We start from the raw sequence: 13,430 nt of genomic DNA, 5'->3' as shown, positions 1-13,430 counted from the left end.
TTGATACTTTAAAATATTATTATATTATGCTTTATGACCTCATTATTTCATGATAAATTTCAATCATAATTCATACATTCATTTGATCATTTATATGATCACAATTCACATCAATTATCCTTTTATACCATTGTACTCAAAATACTTCTCCTCTTTACAATAATGAGAACTAATGTCTCATTCATACATTAATATGGTTTATTTATCCATTCATTATGTTATTCATATTGATCCCAATTCTAAACAATGGTTCACATGTACCATTGTATTCAAAACATTTTTCCTTTCTCATTTATACATTCAAGAGTCTACTTATGTAATTACAAATTTTATATTTCAAGTTGAGTTACTAATATTTTATGAATTCCATTTGTGATGGGCATATATGCCCTAACTATCTATTCACATCAATTAGGTGACTTATTTTTCATGTTTCAAGTAATCCATGAATATTTCATGGATTTCAAATTTATGGCCTAAATTTCTTTTTAACAATTTTGACTAGGATGCATAGTCCATATTTGTCATACAATTCTAAGCATTTAAGCTTAGAATTGGTTCTAGGTCTTCATCTTAATTCACTAATCATTTTGATTACTATTCACCATACTAGTCAACCAAAATGTTGACCGTTTTATACTTAATGGATATATTAATTCTAATTACACCAAGATCCCATATTTTGAGTTTTACATTTACTATTATTAATTGCCAATTGAAATTTAAAGTCCCATAGATGCATTTCTAATTTCAAATTTTGAATTTCAAGTTTTGTTGTACCTCTTCACCTCATTTGTCAACAAAAATGATGACTATTGCATAGAAAATATTTACATAGGTTTTAACACTCGATGTACCACATTTTATGCTTAAAACTTGTTGGAATCAATTACTAAATCCATTTCCAAGCTTATTTCAAGTTTTCATGTCACTATTCACTTCATTAGTCAACTAAAATGTTGACTTTTGCATAGAAAATATGTACATTGACTTTGGCACTTCAAACATACTACATTTTTCATTTAAAACTTGTTTGTTTTGGTCACTTTCTCAAAGCTTAGGTCATTTTGGCAAAATTGCCAATTTTCGGTTTTGGTGCTCCGAAGTTGCACTGTTTCATTGGTCGATTTACTGTTGGAATTTGACAAAACTTCCTTCATAGAAAATGTTCCTTATTTTGTCTAGTTGAATTTCTTTTTTTGAATCACTCCATTTGGAGTTTTGTAGCTCAAGTTAGGGCCAAAATAAGTTTACTGTTCACGTGCACTGTTCATGCTGAGATTTTGGGTCTGGCAGATTTTTGGTCCAACTTTGGTCAGTAATTTCATCAAGTTAAGTTCATAATTTGGTCTAACTTTCTTCTTATGAAATCTTCTACCATACCTTAGGTTTCCATCGGTTCAAGAATCGCCTAAATCCGAGTTTTCTAGAGAGAGTTATAGTCCTCCAAACATTGCTGCTCAAATGAAAATTCTGGAAATCTCAGTACAGTAAACTTTACTTTGCTCAATGATTTGATTTGGTTCTGGTCATAATTTGGGGTATGTTTCTTCATGAAAGTTGTTTTTCTATGTCTTAACTTGTTGCTGTAAAAATTTCAGGTCAATTGACCAAATCTACAGTGAGTTATGGCCAAATGAATAGTTGTTGTTCATTTGGTCATTCTGCAGGGGCTGTTTGCAGGGTATCCGGATTGGGGCCAAGTTTTGGTCCTCTTGCTTTAGTCTTTTGGGCATGGTTTCTTCAGCAAAAATGTTCCATTACAAGCCTAGTTTCATATCCAATTGGCCAAACATCAATTGGACCTACACAGCCAAAGTTATGGCTGTGCAAGTGGACTGAAATTTTAGTCACTCTGCTGCACTCACAAGGCAGCCTACACATTCACTTGGCTATACTATTTTTTAGTCCAATTCATGGTCAACATACCTAAAATGGTCACTAATTGACCATTAAAAGGTTCTCTAACAATTTCCTAAGCCAAGTCAATTTTTCACTTCTCAAAACCCTAATTCCCATATGAGTTTTCACAAATTCCTTATTTAACTCTTCCATTCTTTGTATATGTATATGTATACACTTTAAACATAAGCTCTAGTTCACTCTAAGTCCATCAAAACTATCAAAATAATTCCTTCACAAGGGCTGCAGAAAATTCATAGTATGTATACACATAATTCATGTTCATTTAATTTACAATTTCTCACTTATTTCAAGCTTCTAACATGGAATCAAAGAAGTATATATATAAGTAGGCACTAACCTCACTTTAACCTCTTGTAGGGCAGATTTCTCCAAGCTAAAACTTCACTTTCCTTCCTTTTCTAGGCTGCCAAACACTTCCCCAAGAGGTATGGACAAGTTTTAGTGAATGTGACTTAGGGTTTTGGGGTGAGGAAAGCATGGAAATTGAAGCTTTTAAGAACCAAAAATGGAGGAGCATGGGTGACGTTTTTTGAAGAGAGAAAGGGCTGCTGAAATTTCTGGAATTCTGCCTCATTTATCCCTTTTTATTGAATGTTAATTGTCTTGCTTTAATGTGATTGGCCATAGCATTTTTTATTACCTAAGCATGACATCATAATTCCCAATTTAGCTCCTTCTTCTTTCTTTTCTTTTCTACTAAATTTTAATTTAATTTTTAGCAATATTTATTCATATTTTAGATCATAATAATTATTTACTCAACTGGACAAGTCGGCCAAAAATCACCTCTGAAGGCGAAATGATCAAAATGCCCTCCGTTTGGCTTAACGGGTCAAAATTGTCTGTACCGATTGAAAAATTTTTCTAAATATTTTCTTGGCATTCTAATGCCATAGGAACCTCAATGACCCTTCTCTGGAGTCCCAACAATTATTTTATGAATTTTTCCCCGGGTCTAGGGCTCCTCGTTGCGAGAACCGCAACTTCCCTCTGGTTACCCATCGCTTGGGCACCGGCTCATTTAACTTGGTTGTATTTTATTTCTAAAATTTTTACTAAATTTTTCTTGTTAATATTTGAGTTAATTATGGTTCCTGACTTTAGTTTAAATATTTTTCTGGACGTTCTAGCTGTCCGGACCGACACCGGTCACCGGAACAGTAGAATGTACGGAGTTGCTACCGGGAGGGTGTTACAACTTGTCCTGTCCATATCCAATACCATACCACACGCATGCCACGCACACACACTGCTCCAAATTACCACAAACAACATCCATGGCACTTCAACAATTATGAATGCAATTTAAAATGTGCCTAGTAGTTAACTACATAGATACATATTTATAAGTGATGCATGGGCATACTTGAACATATAATAATATCGAAATTACAATTAAAATTAATATTTTACTCACAAACTTGAATCGAGGTTACTGCGGCTGCTGGGCGGAGGAGGAAGGCTGTCCCGGCTCACCTGACAATTTCATTATAATTATTTAATATATTTGACTCAATACAAGTTTAGAAAAGACCAAAGACACCCTAAGTTGTGCTGAAAATCCGACAGAGTCTCCCCTATACCTATGACCTACCCAACTTGCAAAATGGTTTAAATAACACTTCTAAACTCAGCCCATATCTCATCATTATTATATGGCCCCTCCTGGGCCTTCCAAACCAAGCAATAATCACAACATCAGATAACTCAATTATAAGACTTCAAAACTAATATTTTTCAAAAACTATCCAAACTAACTTTAAAAATTCTATAAACCTACCCCACAGTCCTTAACAATATTATAAGGCTATTGCAATAGGAATCGTAATTTTCTTATCATCCACGAATATTTTATAAATTTTATTCTAACCCAGTACAAGGAAAAAATTGAGTAATATAGAGTTCGAGTTTACCTATGCCAAATCTGACAACTGGAACTCGTCCAGAACGTCTGAAAATGGTGGGGTAGCCTATAATCTTGACCCGGTTCTGAAATGATTCCAGCAGCTTATCTGTTTGGCCCAAAATTGTAGATTCGGGCAACGATCGAATTTTCACGAAATGAAAGTACATACGCGAAGTCCATAATACCAGGGTTAGAATAAAATAGCCTATAATCTTGACCCGGTTCTGAAATGATTCCAGCAGCTTATCTGTTTGGCCCAAAATTGTAGATTCGGGCAACGATCGAATTTTCACAAAATGAAAGTACATACGCGAAGTCCATAATACTAGGGTTAGAATAATATATATATATATATATATATTTAAAAATTAGGGATGTTACATTCTTCCCCCCTTATAGAAAATTCGTCCTCGAATTTTACACAAGGCAGAACAATGACACATAGTTGCATATCAAACTTATGAGTACTTGCTGCGCATATCCCGCTCTAACTTCCAAGTGCATTCCTCCATAGATTAACTCCTCCACAGGACTAACCATAGGGATTTGCCTTGACCAAAGTTGTCTCATCTGATAGTCTACTATAGCTACTAGTTGCTCCTCAAAGATCAAATTCTCATTTAACTCCACTGTGTCTGGTCGCAGCACATGAGAAGGATCGGGAACATACTTTCTAAGCATGAAAATGTGGAATACTGGGTGGACATGAGAAAGGTTTGGTGGCAACTCTAACTGATAGGCAACTGCTCCCACTCTGTCCATGATCTTAAAAGGTCCTATATAACGGAGTGCCAATTTGCCTTTTCTTTCCAAATCTCATAACCCTTTTCATAGGAGAAACCTTCAAGAACACGATCACCCATTACAAATTTTACATCTTTCCGTAGTATGCCATCTAACGTAGTATGCCAGCTACCATCCTCCTTCTGAGTCTAAACCATCACATCTGACTACTCGTTTACCCCTCTTTTTTTTTTGTCATCTCTAGTGCTCATTATAACTTCACTACTCTCGACTTGATATCTGATAACTTTAATCAACTTTGGCGCTTACCTCACTTTTATTACGCCCTAATGTGTCTCTTGGTGACTTCAATCCTCATTCCTTTGTTTCGATAATCTCTCTTCCCCAAAAATATGACTTATGTTCCTTACCCTATAGTATCCTATGAAATGCTTTCTTGTAGCACCTATCATATACATCTCGTTCGAAACCTTTACTTGTCCTATGACCTCAATGGTCAATACCTATAAATCTTCTCACTCCCATGATACTTAAAATTTTCAATCTCTTTTGTGTCATTACTAAGGTCCTTAGACCAGCTCCTGTCCATCTTATGTAACTAGTTATGTAAAGCTCTATCCAAGTGTCAAGCATACCCTACACCACTTATCAATATTGAAAAGTGAACTGGGTCTCTTCTCTTATAGGACAAATGTATTTGTATTCCCTGATAACCTAGTTAATTCAACTTTATCGTTTCCCACTCCTTCTCTGGAATGGAAATATCTAGACTTCTTCCTAAAGCTTCTTAGTATGTGGCCTACTTCTGACACATTGGCACTTAGATCGAGGCTTTACTACTTCTTTAATCTATCATCTCATAATAACTTATTTCAAACATCTCATAGTGTGTTCCTAGCATACCTATTCCTTCTTATCCTCATCATTATAACTAGTTCTACCGAGCTTTCTTCCTGTCCTTTGGATCTTATCCACTTTCTTTTCCTATTTCTGCTATCATTGATATCTTTTCAACATGCTGTACTTATTCCTTAATCTTAGTCCTATCTCATCCTTACATCTTTTCCTTGAAGCATGTTCATCCCATCATCAACTTTAACTCTTTTTTTTTTTTAATTTCTTAGTCTTATCTTGATTACTAGTTCCATTACTTCGAGAATTCTAACTTTACGATTGACTCCTACCATCACATTCTTCACATTACGTAACACTTGCAATTAACCATAGAAAATTCTTTTTGTATCCCCTTTCCCAACTTACCTATCAGAACATTATCATTCCCTACCAGCCTTAGTAGGAAATTACTTATCCTAGATGGATAGGAGCCCCAGAAATTATAAATTCCATATGAACTAACATGGCTATGGGAAATATGTGCCATGCCTTAATTCTTAACAAGATACTTCACGTGCTTATTCTCTTTAATATAATCACATATACTGCCCATAGCTTTCCAAACATCAGCCTCAACTTTTCCCATTAGCAATAATTTCATTCTCTATAACTCATTAGCAAATAACACTTCCTCTAACTTGTAGTTCAAAAGGGTTGTAAGCCCTAGTAACTAGCTCAATTTAACTCCTATCACCTCTCTGATCATTCTTTCATACTTAACATTAGGTACACCATTATACTCCTTCTCTGGAATGGAAATATCTAGACTTCTAACATTAGGTACACCATTATACTCCTTCTCTGGAATGGAAATATCTAGACTTCTTCCTAAAGCTTCTTAGTATGTGGCCTATTTCTGACACATTGGCACTTAGATCGAGGCTTTACTACTTCTTTAATCTATCATCTCATAATAACTTATTTCAAACATCTCTTAGTGTGTTCCTAGCATACCTATTCCTTCTTATCCTCATCATTATAACTAGTTCTACCGAGCTTTCTTCCTGTTCTTTGGATCTTATCTACTTTTTTTTCCTATTTCTGCTATCGTTGATATCTTTTCAACATGCTGTACTTATTCCTTAATCTTAGTCCTATCTCACCCTTACATCTTTTCCTTGAAGCATGTTCATCCCATCATCAACTTTAACTTTTTTTTTTTTTAATTTCTTAGTCTTATCTTGATTACTAGTTCCATTACTTCGAGAATTCTAACTTTACGATTGACTCCTACAAGCACATTCTTCACATTACGTAACACTTGCAATTAACCATAGAAAATTCTTTTTGTATCCCCTTTTCCAACTTACCTATCAGAACATTATCATTCCCTACCAGCCTTAGTAGGAAATTGCTTATCCTGGATGGATAGGAGCCCTAGAAATTATAAATTCCATATGAACTAACATGGTTGTGGGAAATATGTGCCATGCCTTAATTCTGAATAAGATACTTCACGTGTTTATTCTCTTTAATATAATCACATATACTGCCCATAGCTTTCCAAACTTCAGCCTCAACTTTTCCCATTAGCAATAATTTCATTCTCTGTAACTCATTAGCAAATAACACTTCCTCCAGCTTGTAGTTCAAAAGGGTTGTAAGCCCTAGTAACTAGCTCGATTTAACTCCTATCACCTCTCTGATCATTCTTTCATACTTAACATTAGGTACACCATCATTGTCATTTTCGCCTCAAAAGATTGGATATGTATTAACGCCCATCAAATTTTCAATTAATTGGGTCACTTTGACACGACCTCTCTTCTTAACATAATCTCCTAGAATCGAAATACGAGCCAATTTGAAAAGAATGAGAAATGCTCTCCCACTATTTATGGTATACCATTGTTTAGCTCATGCCCCTTAGTCTCCCTTTTTAGTTTCATTATTTCTTTTGTAATTATTGTGCGTTATTACAAGATATCAATTGTATCTACCATTTATTATACTGTTGTCCTGCCTGACATATCATCTTAGAATTTACTATTTCCTTTTTACTCTTCATTTATCTTCCATACTTATAATTATTTGTCTAATGCTCCTTATACTTAGTTATATTCTAGAAGATAAAAGCACTCACAGATTCTTTCAGATCTACTCCAATCTTACCAATAATCACTCCTCTAATTCATGTACTTCTCAATATCTTATAATTACACCTATACCTATCTTGTCATATTCTGACCGTTATTAGCGTTCTGCTACATATTATTATACTATTATTTATTTATTTATTTATTATTACTCTTTTTTTTACATAATTATTTTATCGATCATACTGAAAATATATGTCTAACTCCAATTTTTGACTCTAGGTCTCACCACTCTAACTTTTAATATCAAGCCTCTGTGACATTATCCCTCATCTTGCATATTTATATCCCTTATGTTGACTTTTATCCAACTTACTCTTACTGATCTTGCTTCTTTATCTGACAATATAATTCAAGTTACCATAGCACGCTCAACAGTTACTACCTACTTTGGTCGCACACCTCACCTAATTTCCATTATACTGTCAACAACCAAAAGGGCTCTTATGTCATTGTCCCATTATCCTTCCTTGGGAATAAAAAACAGATAAGGTCTAATCCAGATCCTGTAACTCTAAGCTCTAGGCTCAAGCTTCTAACACTACATCAATTATGACCTGCTCTAAGTCCTGTACTACTGGGTTCCATAACTTAACAATGTTCTTCCTAATGCCATCCTTTTCTACGCTCTCTATCTTTTTTTTTTTTTTTTTTTTTTTTTATCTCATTTACCCTTCCTAAAACCACATTCACCTCCTTGGTATTTTGGCTCTATTCTTCCTAATCTTATCCTAATATGTTTTTCCAGTTTATTCTTTAGCCAACTCTTTTTATCTTACCCAAATCTGAACTTTCACTCTTCCATCCTTTAGCTCTATTTTCTTTTTGAACCTGATTATCATATCAGAAACTTATACCTTTCCACTATCCCTACTACGTCATCTATACCTCAATGTTACTCAGAATTGATCCTCTAACTACCCTAGCTAGACTTCTACTAGCATTCAGGCTATCTCTCCTACTGCATTTGAACTGCACTCTATCTATATATATATATATATTTATATATACATATTCTATGATTTATCGATGCTAACTTTTGTCCTTTTTCTTTTACTTTATTTGGAGTATACTTTAGTCTTAAGCATTAAGAAGCTAAGGATGAACTTAGGGAATAGCAATCATACTTCTCCTGCGTGATCTCTATTCTTAACCTTTTGGACTACATACTACCCCCTACTACCTTAGGGAGGAGATCTGTAGCAACTCTAATTTTTCATATCCATTTAATTAGCTGAAACTTAAAATACTAGGTATCCAAACCCGTCATTCAATTTAAAGGCTTACATACATCTTGATCTTACATCTTATAATTCCTACATGGAACTTGTACTCTCTCCAGAACACCTGAGCTAATAACTCTCTATCTCACACTACAATCCCATCTGGGATACTACTCCATAAGTCATTATTATCAGTAATAACCTTCGATCCCTTCTGAAAAGATAGGACTATACCCTAACTTATTGCAACAAAGGTACTACATTTACCACCTTGCCAAAACCATGTCAAATTAATGACTTTCTTATCATATCATAGCTCTGTAAATCATCAATTCATAGTTTCGACCTTCCTTAGGTAGTAGCGTTGTACTTTACACCTTGCTGATACACACAAGGTATACTATTCTCACTAAGCTCTAAGCAAAACGTTTGTCGTACTACAAAAACCATCCAAAATTCCATACCGAAGACTAGATGGTCTCACTCTATGGATGTCACCTTTACTTTGTAACTAATCTGCAACCTCTGGTCTGATGGCAACTCTTGATGTAACTCAAGCTCATGCTAGAGTAATCGAGTTACTAACTCTAGTTACCACCCAACTGTGACATTTCGATATTCTAGCTCTAGATCCCAAACCAGAAGTTCCCAACTCCTCTGCAAATATAGAACTCTGTTCTGGCATAATTATACCAAAACAGAGGCCATCCGCAAATACCCTCATTATAGAGCACCACGGGGATGAACGCAGCTCTACACAATAATCTCATATCGGTACTATAATCTGCAGCTTACAGAGCAGACATCGAGAAAATTGTATAGTTACTACAATACGTCCGACAGACTAGGTCTCCTAATCTCTTATCTCTCTTGAATATACTATTATCATAAACTTACTTTGACTGGGTCATCTACTGACGAGTGCCAGCAGTGGTATCCTCACCCTTATCTAGTGCAATTATACTATCAAAACTCACCTTTATGTACTCATGCCTAGCACCAGATAGACACAACACTTATACCCATACTAATAGAAATATAGTGTTTCTTGGAGAACGTATTTCCATGGCAGACCTCAACATGTTTGCTAACTCTATTTCACAATTTTATGTACTTAACAAAACTGAGGTGTTAAACTGAAGCACTCTTATATTAACCGAGGAATAACGCAGAATCTAGAAATGAAAAATTACAAATAAAAGACAAAACAGAATCCTATACTTCACATGTGACAACTCTAGGTGCACACTTTCCCATGAATCTAATGCCGTTAACTCTGATACCACATTTGTCACAATCCAACCTATGGGCCGGACTGGTACTAGGACCTGGGCTAGCCTAAAGCCCCCGAAGCCCATAGTAATGCTAACTATTCCTCAACCCAACTCTAAGGCCCATTTGAGCCCAATTTCAAGAATTTAACCGGATAGAGTCCAGCCATAAAATGGACCATTTAACGGGGAGTTTTTGATTCGCCCGACCTGTAAACATAATATATTATAAATTGGGGAGCTCAGCTCACCCTCCACATAATCAAAATATCATAACTCAAATGGGAGCTCAGCTCCCTCATCCAATCCCATCATGCATACAGTTAATAATTTTACAGGTCCAACATAACTTTTATAATACAGGCTCAAAATAAAAATAAGTGCTTCTAACACATGTGGAGTCTAAAATTTAACTCAATTGTACAAAATACATTAAATACTATCAATGCACATGTGAAGAAGAAGAGCAGGTTAGCCACAACAAATAATCCCCTTGTAGCCTGGAAAAATAGATGAATAGGACTGAGCGTTCGACTCAGAGAGTAAAATATCAATTTTAACCATAATCTCTATAGCTATCTAAAGCTCTTAATTTTCATATCATAACAGCAAAAAGGCAATTTGGAGCACTCACACACCCAACACTGTCAAGTAATACATATATGGGAACTGATCCCCTATACAGCCCTCTTAATCCAACCTCTGTCAGCGAGTGTCTCTCAAGCTGTGTCTACCTCGAAGGATCGGGTCTTAGCGAGTGTCTCTCAAGCCGTGTCTACCCGTCCTGTCCATATCCAATACCATACCACACGCACGCTACACAAACACACTGCTCCAAATTATCACAAACAACATCAATGGCACTTCAACAATTATGAATGCAATATAAAACGTGCCTAGTGTTTAACTACATAGATACATATTTATAAGTGATGCATGGGCATACTTGAAGATATAATAATATCGAAATTACAATTAAAATTAATATTTTACTCATAAATTTGAATCGTGGTCACTGCGGCAGCTGGGCGGAGGAGGAAGGCTGTCCCAACTCACATGACAATTTCATTGCAATTATTTAATATATTTGACTCAATACAAGTTTAGAAAAGACCAAAGACACCCTAAGTTGTGCTGAAAATCCGGCAGAGTCTCCCCTATACCTATGACCTACCCAACTTGCAAAATGGTTCAAATAACACTTCTAAACTCAACCTATATCTCATCATCATTATATGGCCCCTCCTAGGCCCTCTAAACCAAGCAATAATTACAACATCAGACAACTCAATTATAAGACTTCAAAACTAATATTTTTCAAAAACTATCCAAACTAACTTTAAAAATTCTATAAACCTGCCCCGCGGTCCTTAACAATATTATAAGGCTATTGCAATAGGAATCGTAATTTTCTTATCATCCATGAATATTTTATAAATTTTATTCTAACCCAGTACAAGGCAAAAATTGAGTAATGTAGAGTTCGAGTTTACTTAAGTCAAATCTGACAACTGGAACGCGTCCAGAACATCTAAAAATGGTAGGGTCCAATAGCTTGACCCGGTTCTGAAATGGGTCCAACAGCTTATCTACTCGGTCCGAAATTGCAGATCCGAGCGACGATCAAATTTCCACGAAATGAAAGTACATATGTGGAGTCCACAATACTAGGGTTAGAATAAAAAATATATATATATATCTTTATTTTTTTTTCTGTTGATTTTTTTCAGTACTAAAAGAGAAGAATTATATTTAATGAATTTGAAAATCTGTTAAAATTGTTAGGTCACATTGGTATGCAATATGAGTGTAAACTATATATCAGAAACCAGAATTAAGGGGAGAGATGCGCGCCACAATTGAAGGGTGATTTCTAGTGAATAAGAAAATTAAAATGTAATAAAATATGAAGAAAATTTTTGTTGCGTCGATTTATTATGAATTCAAAATATAAAATATATAATAAATTTTATTTATAAATTAATTGAAATTCACGTATTTATATATTAAATTTATCATTAATCAAGTCTTGTAATTTTTTTTTTCCAACAAGCAAAATATATAACAAAGATTTGCAACACCAAAGGAATTGAGTACTTTCTGCTGCAATTATTGTGGTGCATTAGTTATTAGGGTTCTTTTAGTGTTTTCTCATGTGAATCACTCATTCTAATCTTCATTCTTCATTATAACTAACACAATATTAACAAAAGTAAAATTTAAAAATAAAAATAATGAATTAATTCTATTAATATATGCCCTAATCTTGAAGACAAATAATAATAATATATTAAACACCAGATTATATTAAGAGAAAAATTAAAATAAAATATATTTCAAATGTGAGACATTTTACCATAAATAAAACTTTTAAATATCTCACGAAATTTCAGATCTCATCAATTCTTTTTGCATTATAAATTAATATGCTTCTTCTATTATTTTCTGTTCTAAGTATTTTTTTTCAGCCTCTTGTTCTTGCGCTTTTGATTCTTTATTTTAGTCTTTGTTCTCCTAATTCATATCAATGGCCCCCTCACCACAAATCCTTTCCAAGAAACACAGAAAAGCACACTACGACAATCCAAAAAGTTTAAAACTGTAAGCTTACGAATTGGCAACTTTGTGTGATGTTCCAGTTTGCTTGGTCTGTTATGGGAAGGTCTTTGCATGACCACAGAACCGAGAAGAGGCTAAAGGAATCATCATGCATGAGGTACAAGGGAGATGACAAAGGCAAGCAGAAGCAGACCAAGAATTTGAATCTTGAAGACAAGAAACCACAGCAACTGGGTTTCCAAGAGACCATGATTGGGAGCATAGGCAAGAGGATTAATGAGTTGCCAGAAGAATCATTGATTGAAAGTTAAAGGTTTTGGAAAACAGAAGAGGGTTTTTGCAGAACAAGAAAAAGGGTAAATAAAAAAAAGGTTATTTCTTGAGGAGAAAATGCCCAAAACAACACTTGATTGCACATTCCAACTTTATGCTCCATTGGGTATGGTACTAATTGCTTTCTTGGTTTGTGTCAGCCATCTTGCTCCTATAAATAATATTGATCAATTGGGTTTGGCAAAAATGGAATTTCTCCAATGGGTTATTACACAGGCACTCTATTGGGGAATTTGATAACTTAAAAGTATCTTCATTATAGTATCCATTAGTTGACTAACATCAAAATGAGAATATGAAACAGTTTATTTATCTGATCCTCACCCTTTTCTATAATATTTTAGGTAACAGACATTATTAGAATGCGACTGACAGCTAAAATGTTTGGCAATAATAGTGGCCATATGAAAATAAGTTAAAAAGAGATTTAAAGGTAAAATATAAATAGAAATTAATCTCTGATCTTGTTTAAGATTTT

This window comes from Hevea brasiliensis, chromosome 7 (genome assembly GCF_030052815.1).
Source record: "Hevea brasiliensis isolate MT/VB/25A 57/8 chromosome 7, ASM3005281v1, whole genome shotgun sequence".
In the NCBI taxonomy this organism is placed as follows: domain Eukaryota; kingdom Viridiplantae; phylum Streptophyta; class Magnoliopsida; order Malpighiales; family Euphorbiaceae; genus Hevea; species Hevea brasiliensis.
This window is presented reverse-complemented; position numbering follows the sequence as displayed.